A 12,841-nucleotide genomic window follows, 5' to 3' on the forward strand; every position below is an offset into this window, starting at 1 on the left:
ATTCCATCAACAAAGCCAATAGTCTCAAATGCTGGGCCTGTTACTTCAACGGTTGTTACCACGATGCCAATTAGAAGGCCAATTTCTAAAGGAATTATGATTGACTCTTCTGCTGAAGGTGGTAGTAGTTCGAAGCCAAAGGATATCGTTGATAGTTCTTCGCACAAAGACAAAGGGAAAATGATTTTAGTTGAAAAGTCAAAAGAGGAAAAGAAAGCTGAGGCTGAAGCTGAAGTGGAGAAACTAAGATTAGTTCAGAGCATTATGACTGGACGTGCAAGTGATCCACCTGGAATGAACAACGGTGATCCAAGCAAGCATTACAACTATGAAACGATCGAAGCGAGAGTTGCATATAATCATATGTATGCTTTTGAGAAGAAACCAAAGCAGAGCTACAATTATTCGAATACAAATATGAGTCAACTTGACTTTCCAATCAACAAAATGATGTTCATCATGGCTCAGTACAAGGTTGCTGAGAAATTTGACAATGATGATGAATACACATATATGAAACTCAGGTTTCATGCTGTTCTTGGGAAACTTCCAGAGGAAATATGGTCTCTTGTGAAAATAAAGAAGGTGATCTGCATTAAGAAGGATGTTCTGTTCGAGAACATGATGCAGAACTTTCGTTTTCATGTTGCAAGGGCGAATGGTCAAGTATGTGATTTCTCTGTGGCTAATTTTCCGTTGATGAACTTGTATGATCTTGTACAAGTTGCATTGCTTTTGAAAGATAAAGATGCTTCGTATCTTCGAGAAACTGATCCAAAAGTTTTTCGTCTTGGTCTTGCTCACATCAAAATATTCATAGACAACTACTATGAATGTTTGGCACTAACTGATGTGGAATTGGCAAATGCGAAGGGATTGGAAGTAAAAGTAACCATGGAACCAATGAAGCCCCAAACTGAGTTAAAGAAGTATGCAGATGGGGAGATATGCTTGAAGCCATTTGGATTGGTCTTCGCAGGGAAGGATAAGAATGGGAAGGCCAAGAGATTTTTGTTCCAGGCATGCGAAGTAGAGAGATATACTACGTCTCAGTATACGGACTTTATTGTTCGTATGAATAGCTGCAAGAAGAATAATGAAGGGGACAAGAAAGCGTTGAAGAGGATTATTTCCTGGTACTCAGAAATACGAAGGGTGATGCTGTATGCTATAAAGATTCTCTCAAATTGAAGAAGGTCGACATTATTACAAAGGGGGAGATTGTAAGGGTCGAAGACCTGTTGTATATGTCGAAGACTTAATGTTATTTTACAAGGCATTTTGTAACGAAGCTTAGATGTTTAGTCCTTGTAATTTTTTGTGTGCTTTCATGTTTCCTATAAATAGGGACATTACTTAGAGATACAAGGTAGTCCGGGTATGAACTTGTAAACATTCTCTCTGTAAGAATTGAAAGCATAATAGAGCTGAAACCAGATTATATTTAGATCTCGTGTTCATACTACATTCATTTTTACTCTGATTTGTTTCTTACTTGATTCATCACTTCATCAGTAGCATCACACCTAGTTCCTCGTGGAACTTTTTCCAAAAACAAGATGTGAAATGAACATATCCATCGGATACAATGGAGTCTGGAATACCATGTCGAGCAACAATATTGCACACATACACATCAGCCAATTTCTCGGCCGGGGAACTTTCTCAAATAGCTAAGAAGTGTGAACTCTTGGTCAGACAGTCTACTATTACCTAAATCGCATCAAACCCCCGAGGCATCCAAGATAACTTGGTGATTAAATCCATAGTAATATGTTCCCATTTCCACATGGGAACCTCTAATAGCCGTAGCTTACCATGCAGTCTCTGGTGCTCGATCTTGACCTTCCGACATGTCATATACCTCTCGACATACCGTGTTATCTCTCTTTTCATGCACGACCACCAGTAACTAAGTCTCAAATCCTGATATATCTTGGTGGCTCCACGGTGTATCGAAAACCTGAACTTGTGTGCCTCATCCAACACAGTCCATCTGATCCCACCAAAGTCCAGCACCGATACCCGACCACACCGGGTCAAAAATCCATGATTGTCAGTAGAAAACCTGTCAATTTAACCCCTGATTTTCTCCTGCTTCCAGTTCTCTTTCTTGAATCCCTCAGCCTGAGCCTCACAAATCAAAATGCAACAATGGGGAATCAATCAAAATTCTCATACATAAACTCCTAACTAAGGAACTAACCGACTTGTGGCTCAAGGCATCAACGACCACATTCACTTTCCCTTGGTGATACAGAATCTCGAAGTCATAATCCTTGACCACGTCGAGCTGCTCGACCTAATAAACTTCTTGCCCAACAGCTCCTGAAGATGTGAGGACAACTCCTTCATCTCAGCTAGTGCCAATCGGTATGCCGCCTTAGTAATCAGAGCCGCACCTAGAACCAAATCAATCCTAAACTCAACCTGCCTCTTAGGAGGCACACCAGGTAACTCCTTCGAAAAAACATCAGCAAACTCTCTCACAACAGGCACATCCGAAACCGAAACCTCCTTCCTAACCCGGGTGTTAACTACATACACAAGATAACCCAAACACTCGTGCTGCAGATATTGTCGAGCCTTGGAAGAAGGAAAAAAGGCTGACCCAATCATGGTACCTTCTCCATAAATAACCAGTTCTTCCCCAATTGGGGTTCGAACTACCACCCGCTGACCCCCGCAGTCAATCATATCCCCAAACATGCTCAACAAATCCATCCCTACTGTTACACACACATCCCCCAATGGGATAGGAATCAAATCAATTGGATAAGCCACCCCAAAAGTCTCCAAGATACAACCCTGATAAACGCTCGATGCAGAATTCCCATACTCGTTCACGATAGAAACCCACAACGGACACTCCAACGCTCCAAGAGTCAAATCAAAACCCCTACTAAAAGATTGAGATACAAAAGACCGAATCACACTCGAGTCAAATAACACAAGAGCAGACAAGGAGTTCACTAGGAAGGTACCTAACAAGAATACAATCATAAGCATACAAACAGATATCATGATAGAATAATAAATAGAAACATACCAGTAATGAAGTATGGCGCCGCCCTGACCTCCTTTGTCGTAAGCTCGAAAACATGACCCCAAGCCCTTGGGGGCTCCGCCCTTCCCAAGCGTCCATCCGTGATCCTAGGGGTAGCAGTAGCTAGTGCCTGTATAGGCCTAGCAGCAAGTAAGGGACACTGGGCCTTCACATGGCCCACCTTCTCACAATGGTAACAAATCCAGGTGCTCGGTACTGGGACCTTCTGAAGACAATCCTTGGCATAATGCCCCTCCTTTCCCCATTAATGGCACCTAGTAGAAGAAGATTGGCAAACCCCGTCATGAACCTTACCACACTTGCCACAAGTGTGGCCCTTCGGACCTCATGATTATGAATTAGCGGGATTGAATTGCTTCGCTGCAGGCTAGGACTGAACCGGAGCCTAGCGCTTCTCCCTCGCGTGCGTTTCTATCTCAATCTCTCACCTCCTCGTAGCCTCCTGGAGCTCAGCGAAGGTACTGTATCGTTGTGTAGACACAAACTGCCAAATATCCGTCTTGAGCATGCTCAAGTACCGGGTCATTTGAGCCTATTCCGAAGTAGCAAACTCAGAGCAGAAAATAGCCCTCTCCATGAACATCTTGGTGATCTCCGTTACCGTATCAGTCGTCAACCTCAAATTCAGGTACTCCTGATCCAATCTCTCTCTCCACCATGGGAACATATCTCGTACGGAACATCTCCAGGAAGTGCTCCCAATTAACCACATCCCTCTGCTCAGGAGTGTACGAACCAGTCACCAATTCTTCGCCCCTAACCGGACAAGGTTCAGGACACACTTAACCTTCTGATTAGTGGGCAAGAACATGTGAAGAAACAACCCTCCACATCATACAACCACCTCATCGTCACAATTGGGTCCCTGACCCTATCAAACTCCAGGGGCTTCGTATTTTCAAAGTCTCAATACTGGAAAGATCTCTCCCCTGAAATCCCTGTTGCAGCAACAGTCGCGATAGCTGCAACAACAACAACCTCAAAGAGTGCAACATAACTATCATCAAATAACTCAATCATGGCGGTCTTGATAGACCCAAACAGCTCCAAAATAGATCCCCGGACAATGGTAGCCACCTCATTGGCAATCATATCTCGTATCTGATCATTAGTTAACCCTGACCTATCTTGGCCACTCGCTCCAAATCTAGATCCATATCATTTTGTGAACACGATACTAAAAATAAACCAAGATATACATCAGAAAGGCTACAATTCATACCGCTATAACCATCATGACAAGACTAACCTTGGGGTTTGTGACTTCCTTGATACACGTACAAGTTCTGTGCTTTCAGTTTTACGGGCCCATACGACCTTCCACTCCTACCCGTGTTTGTCTCAAGTATCATCACAAACACCTGAAACAATTACACAACTAGGATACACATACATACTATCCTTACTCTCTCGAGAGTAGCTAATCATTCCTCAACCAGCCTGCTATACCCACATACTCACTCATGAAACTTCCACCAAACCTGCAGTCACTTGTGCATGCTAATCATACATAATGTTGGATCCTATAGACAATCGAATACTTAACCCTACCCTAAGCCCTTCATCAGACAAGAAAATGAAATTAGGCTAAATCAAACATTCTCAGGCTAGAAACTATGATGCACACACTAAGCAACTACAGTAATGATGTCAATTTCGTCCAACATACAAGAAGTCCTCCTCGGCTATAGGGCGTCATATATTAGGCAATTCTATCATACAATTCTTGAAGATCCCTAGGTTACCACTAGCATGCAATTCAATCATAAACATCAATAACAAATAAAAATGTGGGTAACTTGGGGTATACTTTCTTGCTCTGGCTGATTGTTAACATTGCATCCTTTCTTGGTTACTTTTGAAAACCATTTTGAAAACTTTTACAGATCCTTAGTTTGAGTCTGGATTCACACGAATGTTTCATCCAATTCTCTTAAACCAGTGCTCTGATACCAACTTGTAACATCCTAAAAATCATAGTAAAATTCTCATTTTTCTAAAACAACCCTAAGATGATAATTGTTTACAAAAACGTTGTTTCAAAGGTATAATTCATAAATTATATAATCTAAAAATCCAATAAAATAAAATCCGAAAGATGCACACGATCACGCCTTCGCTTTTCCACGATCATCTGAAGTACCTGAAACAATAACCAAAACTGTAAGCCAAAGCGTAGTGAGTTCCCCCAAGGTACCACCTCACAAACACATAATCAAATATATACTGGATCCACAACCTCCTGGTTGGATTACCCCTGGCCCACGACCTTCCGGTTGGAATGCCCCGACCCATAACCTTTCAGTTGGATTGCCTAATATATATTGGGTTCATAACCTCCTGGTTGGATTACTCGTGGGCCACAACCTTCTGGTTGGTATTCCCCAGCCCATAACCTTTCGGTTGGAATGCCCTGGTTTGTTTACTGACAACACAAAGCAGTACAGTCTTAAACCCACCACACCATGTCGATATATACATAACAAATAACATATATCTATCAACAGATAATCATATAACCAGTCATCAGACAAACATGCATATCTAACAGTTCACTACAACATAGCAACATCCTATATACCAGGATACATAATCTAGTGGGGCGTCATTGGTGCCTTTGACCGACAATTACAGTGATGAAAAAATCACCCCACAGTCTGAAATGATAGCTGAACAAATCACCACTCTAGATACTGACTCTACTGACCACCTATACAAAAACAGTGACCCAACTCAATTTACTACTCAAATTACCCATAATACCCTAAGTCAAACTTGGTCGAAATCTGGTCCAAGTCAAAATCAAATCCACACTCGAAAGTACCACAGCTACTCGTCACGTTGTAACCCTCTAGAGGTCACGTCGTGACTAATAAGTCAAAATAGTCGAGGAACACCATCCTCACCTCGTGACACCCAAGTGCTCATATCGTGAGGACGCTCTGGACAGAAGCGCTTAATAAAATTGTTAACCCTTTTTTGGACAAGCAACCAAATCCTCCATAATGTCTTATTTACCGAGAACATAATAAAAATCATGGCTTTTTGGTAATGCATGTCTAATGCATGTCTCAAACACTAACAAGGGCACAAAAGGAGGAAATGATACCAAATCTCATGCAAGAGTCATAAAACTCAACCATATTCCAGATCTAGCATCTGTACTACTCAAGGGATACCAAAGATTCATAAAGTTGGAAACTTTATGGATTCCAACCACTACATCATCTTGTATATGAAGGATAAATCATAAAAGTCTAGATATAATCTTATGGACTCATAAAGAAATGAACTTGAAACTCACAAAATGTCCATAAGGTGTGAAAATGATTGATGATGAGGCTTGAATGTAGAAATGATGAACTAGATGCCCTTCCTCTTCTTCTTCTTAGCTAGAATCACCACAAATAAGTTCAAGATCAAATATGGATGCTAGGGTTTCAAAGGGGAGTGCACGGAGGTGATGAGGCTGAGGGTGAGTTAACCCTAGCCCTCACATCCTTTAAATATGGAAGAAAACCACCAAAATTAGGGTATTCCTCTTAGACATGCCTCCCGTCATGAGCCATATGTGCTCACGTTGTGAGACCAAAGGTGATGCGTATTTCCATTATTCCCCTCGTGAGGTGACAAGCATCCCTCATGTCGTGAGCTGTATTTAAATTCAAAATTTTAAACTTGATAAAATGCTCACATGAACTGAGTGTTACATTCATCTTCATTTTATACCTCTGAGTTGCGTTGTATGTGTTTCATTTGAAATTCATTATCAAGGAATCTTACATCCCTTGAGACCACCCCTTCTTGTGCTCCATGTCATAGATCTTGTAGCCGTTTATGCTTAGGGATGTCTATAAAAATGGGTATTCGAAGCTTCTCGGGTATTCATTTTGCGGATTTGAAGACCGGTGTTACTTCGAGGGGGAGTTAGTCTTGATCACGCAAGATCGTTTAGAAATTGAAGCCGGGACATCCAATCCTGACTTTGAGAGGGAGAATGTTAGGATGCAAAGTTCTCCTTGGACGTGGCTTACTCTCTTGTATGTGTAATGGGTTGAGTCTTTCCTATAAATAGGGAGTGAGTGACTCCCATTTATGTAAGAACTTGTAAGACCCATTTGGAGAGTTAGTTTAGTGAGAGCAATAACAAAACCCACGTGTACTCTTACTATTCTAATAGAGCTTAAACATGTTTATTTACTCTTGGTGTTCTTGATGTTTGAATGATTCACAAGCTCTTTACAATTCCGCACATGTCATCATAATCAAGGTCACTACAATTGGTATCAGAGCGGGTGTCCTTGAAATTCTCAAGAATTGATCCATGATGACAACATGATTTGAGTTAATCTTCATTGTTGTGAGTTCTTCATCTTTGAGAAATTTTTTTTTCTAGAAATCGAATTTATTCCTTGATTTAATTCAAAATTGGATTTTCTCTTTCTAGAATACTTGTTAATTTCACTTTCTCTCTCTAGAACTTGGTTTATATTCACTTTCTCTCTCTAGAGATTTCTTTCAAATTCACTTTCTCTCTATAGAAATATCCAAGTTCTTGTGATCATGGTGTATTTGGCTTATGATTCTTGGATTGTGATGATTAAAGATGTCAAATACAAAGTCAATGAGAAACAATTTTATGGGTTATTGTTGAAAGGCGGGTTGGTTGCATGGGCAATTTTGATTTCTTATGGTGGCTTGAAAGATGATCATGGAAGATTGATATTTCAACCTCTTTCGAAGATTGGAAGTTTGATTGAAATCACCATGAAAATGTTATCTTGGTGTGAAAATCAAAAGGAAGGAAAAGAAAGAGAATTATTCAAAATGGAATATGTTTCTCTTATTAAAGACCCAAATGATCTTCATGTTCTTAAATTTGTTGAAGTTCAAGAAATGGGAATTCAATGTGATTTTGATGAAGATGTGAAAGTTTTTCGTTCAATTGGAGTTCAAACCGATGAATGCTTCAATTCTTGTGATTCGTTTGAAGGAATGTTGCCATATCGAAATCCTTCAGTCCAAGAAGTTCAAATGTATCAAACTCCAAAAGATTTGATTCAAACTTGCAAAATTGAAGTTGTCAAGAATGACGTTCTTGAATTCAAAACTTCAAGATCCAAAAAGATGAAAAGGAATAAAAAGAAGAAGAAGATCAAAAGCAAGAACAATTGGGTTTCTAAAAAAATATCTTCAAATATTGTCTTGAAGCTGAAATATATGAAGAAAATTTGGGTTCCAAAGCAACAATCGTCAATTGTTGCAATTAATTCGTATTCCAAACCCAAAATTGTAGAAGATTCTCATGAAGATGATGTTAGATCTTGGAAGAATGAGAAGAACGGATTATACAACATGCATCGTGGGTGGTACAATGTAAAGATTGAAGATTTTCTTGTTCCAACCAAAGAACTGAGATCGTCAATGATTGATTCATGTGTTTCAAATGGAAAAAGAATCATCAAGAAGGTTTCTCAAATTTTCAAATGGATTCCGAAAAATTCATGTTGAGATCGAAGATGAACGACCAAGGTTTTTTTTTTCTAGAAATTCGAATTCAAATATTTTTTTTTAAATCGTGCTTTTCGTATTTGATTGTTGATCATTTTGACTCATTAGATCTATTTTGTTTCAACCCCATTGATGATCCAATAAATGTTTTTTAGATCAATCCTAATCAATATTTTTTAATGTTCATGATCCATACTTCGAAGCCCAAATTTCAAGTCAATCACTGTTCATGGTTATTTTGAGCCCATAATTCATTTCAATCCATATCAACTATTCGATATTGTTCATATTTGAATGTTGAGCCCAAACGAATCTGATTTCGAGTACTGTTCATCTAATTCGAGCCTATTCACTTTTCTTAATTGTTTTTCTGTCCATCAATTCGATTTCCATGGTCTAAGAGTACTTTTGACTTTTTCTTGTTCATCGATTCGATTATTACTTCCTATTCTCATCATGATTCAAGTTTTCATATTGGAGTGTGTATCTCAGTGTCGAATGAGTTCATGATCGAAATCAATGAATTGGAATAGATGTTCTTCGATTTTGACTCGTGTGGAATCAATTTTGACTAAAATCGAACTTGGCTTGAGTGAATAGAGCTTAAAATCAAACTCGATTTTAATAATATTTGTTGATTGAGTCTGAGTCAAAGCTTATTTCGTTGATATTAGTTGTTCGTTCGAATCCAGAGAAGCTGGAATTGAAATGTGATTTGGATTGGAATCGAATCCAAAGTATTTTGAGTTGAAAATCGGTTTATTTGTGTACTGGGAAAACATTGGAGTCGAATGATTTTGCTTGGCATTGAAATCGATTTCGAAATGGTGATAGGTGTTTAGTACAATTCGAACTTTTCTATTGGAGTTGCTCGAATTGTATTTTGCGATTTCGACTGATGGAGTATTGGAGTAAAAAAAAGTCAATTTCGATGTGTAGGGTGTTGGAGTAGTTTGATTTGAGCCCTGCGAGTTCAACTGATGTATGTTGAGTTCGAATCATAATTGGATTTGGGTTTATAATTCATTTGGATTAATGATTGATTTCGACGGTATGTATGGACTAAGTGTCGAATGTGATTTTGGACGGTTTTTGTCATAGGGATCGAAATTAAATGATGTGAATTCAACATGTGAACTGGTAGAAGAAAACAAATGGAAATTAGATCAAAAGTCGAAATGGTTGGAGTCGTTAGATCTGTGTCTGGTCATTTCTACTTATGATGAATGTTGAGTCCATTGTTCGCATTATGGAATTCGGTTTGGAGTTAAAGTCTTGGAGTTTGAATTGGTCTTCATTTGCATCTGGTTTTGTTTGATGGTCGAACAGGTATTGCTTAGGTCGAACGATTTGGAAGTCGAACACAATTTTGACATATGGTCAAAGGAGTATTTCGACTTATGCCAGGTGATTTCGATTTGTGATGAATTTTGTGGATTGAGAATTCGACATGTGATGGTCCTCATTCACGCATCTGGAAAGCGAATTGGGGAAGAAAGGATTATTTTGATTTGAATCCCACATCTTTTAACAAATTGGCAGAAAATACCCACTTTCGATACGGGGATACTTTTCTGTGAAGAATGCAGAATTTTCGTTTCGAATCCCTGAAGTTTCAGCAAGTTGGCAGAAATTACCCAGTTTCGTTAGGGGTAAAATTCTGTGAAATGGGAAGAATTTTCGAATCTGGTCCCTGAAGCTTACGCGAATTGTCACTTTATGCCCAGTTTCACATTTGGGGTAAAGTTTCACATTTGAGGCTGCTTTGGCACAACGGTTCCCTGCAGAATTTGCAAATTTGACAGTTTATACCTTGTTTTCGAAATTCTTGCAACTTTCACCCAAAAGTCAAAAAATTTCACAAAATTTGGAATTTTTTCTCGACTTTTCGTGGTTGTTTTTCATGCAATATTTTCGCGGTTTCATTTTTTTCACACATCGAGGGAGAGTTTTATCATGTTTATTCCTCGAGCGCATCTTATCCTTTGTGGGTTTATAATCATCAGTTGATTATAAAAAGGGGAGAATGTAGAAATGGGTATTCGAAGCTTCTCGGGTATTCATTTTGCGGATTTGAAGAAAGGTGTTACTTCGAGGGGGAGTTGGTCTTGATCGTGCAAGCTCGTTTGGAAATTGATTCCAGGACATCCTAGGGTGCAAAGTTCTTCTTGGATGTGGCTTACCCTCTTGTATGTGTAATGGGTTAAGTCTTTCCTATAAATAGGAAGTGAGTGACTCCCATTTATGTAAGAACTTGTAAGACCTATTTAGAGAGTTAGTTTAGTGATAGAAATAACAAAACCCACTTGTACTCTTACTATTCTAATGGAGCTTAATCGTGTTTATTTACTCTTGGTGTTCTTGATGTTTGAATGATTCATTAGATCTTTACAATTCCACACATGTCATCATAATCAGGGTCACTATAATATCCAAGAAAAAATCCAGGTCTACCACGTGGTTCAAACTTGTCTTCCCCAGTCTCTGTACTTCGATAGTAAGCTAAACAGCCAAACACATGCATGTGTCCGTAACTTGGTGTTTGGTTGAAAATAACTTCGTATGGATTGACACCATGTAGCACTTTGGATGGAAGTTGATTTATAACATAAGTACTAGTCATGATACACTCCCCCAAAAGGTCTTTGGGAGATTGTCTTGGAAACAAACATCACAAACTCTCTCCCGTTGTCACACCTTACCCATTTGATCTCCTTTCCAAATTATGTTTTGATCATTTTATGAAAGTTTATAAGATGTTTTCTTTCCTTATGTTTATGCTTTATAAGAAAAGTCCATATAGATCGACTAAAATCATCTACTACTGTAACATCCCTCTCTAGCACGTATCACAATATTGTCCGCGTTGGGCTCCCGGTGCGAAAACTTACCAGGGGGTCACCCATGCCTGGATTGCTCTTTTCTGAGCACGCTTAACTGCGAAGTTCTTATGGGTTATGCTGTGTTATGGGATCAGGTGCAGCTAACATGCTCGCCTTTACCCCCCCCATTATAGGTTTCGGCATCCCCATCGAACACAACGACCCGTGCCCCGCTATGATACCATTTATAACATACCTCTCTAGCATGTATCCCAATATTGTCCGCTTTGGGCTCCCAGCACGAAAAGTTCCTCGAGGGTCACCCATCCTTGGATGCTCTTGCCCGAGCACGCTTAACTGCAGAGTTCTTATGGGATCTACTACCATCATTGCTTTAAAATGCGTTGTTACAAAGAAGGTATCCACACCCTTTTAAGGAATGCTTAGTTCTCCTTCCCAACCAATGTGGGATCAGTTCCAACTAACATGCTCGCCTTCAGGGACATCCGATAAAATTGGAACGATACAGAGAAGATTAGCATGGCCCCTGCGCAAGGATGACACTTACAAATCGAGAAATGGTCCATATTTTAAAGGCGGGCATGTTAACTGCAATTGATCCCATATCAGCTAGGAAGGATAACTAAGCATTCCTTAAAAGGGTGTGGATACCTTCTCTGTAACAACGTATTTTAAAGCCATGAGGGCAGCAGATCCCATAAGAACTCTGAACTTAAGCGTGCTCGGGTGAGAGCAATCCAGTTATGGGTGACCCCTTGGGAAGTTTTCATGCCATGAGCCTAAAGCGGACAATATTGTGATACGTGTCTGAGGGGGATGTTACAACTATAGTCAAAAAAATAAAAGGCCTTTGAAAGAGAAGGGGTTCTATATTTCCCCCATACATCATAATGAAGAAGATCAAAGCAAGCAACAATTTTATTTCAGTAATGGGAAATGGGAGCCTAGTGTGTTTAGCCTTAAAACAAGCATCACACGCTTCAGCTTGACGACTTCTAGAAACGTTTTTAACAAAATTCAAATTTAAAATCTTCTTGGGTGATGGATGACCAAGTCTTTTGTGCCAAACCTCAAAAGTTATGACTGGAGCTTTCCTTTCCGTTGACTCCATTCGATACAATCCTCCAATGAAACTAACTGTACCAATCAAGTCCCTTGTTACCAACCTCTGCATTACAAAGAAATCAGGAAAGAAGGTTGTGTCACAGTTCAGATTCTTTGCAAGTTTGTTAACTGATAAAAGATTATAACAGAAATTAGGAACGTGTAAAACTCCATCAATTTTAAGACCTCCTAGTAGGTTGTGTTCACCTTCACCCATAACAGGCACCTTATCACCATTTGGAATGATATGTGTTTTTGTTGGATTTAAGATTTTATTATCGAGGAAATCACTCATATGCGTGATATGCTCAGTTGC

At 39.4% G+C, this 12,841-nt stretch overlaps 1 non-coding gene across 1 annotated transcript; it reads left to right on the plus strand.

Annotated features, from left to right (window-relative positions):
* The first annotated feature begins 11,889 nt into the window (after nucleotides 1-11,889).
* LOC145118251 (U6 spliceosomal RNA) lies at nucleotides 11,890-11,993 on the plus strand. The gene has a single exon (XR_013713211.1). It is a non-coding gene; the product is annotated as a U6 spliceosomal RNA (small nuclear RNA).
* The last annotated feature ends 848 nt before the right edge of the window (nucleotides 11,994-12,841 follow it).

Source organism: Lactuca virosa, chromosome 5 (assembly GCF_052849685.1).
Source record: "Lactuca virosa cultivar CGN04683 chromosome 5, Lactuca_virosa_CGN04683_v6, whole genome shotgun sequence".
NCBI classification, from domain to species: Eukaryota; Viridiplantae; Streptophyta; class Magnoliopsida; order Asterales; family Asteraceae; genus Lactuca; species Lactuca virosa.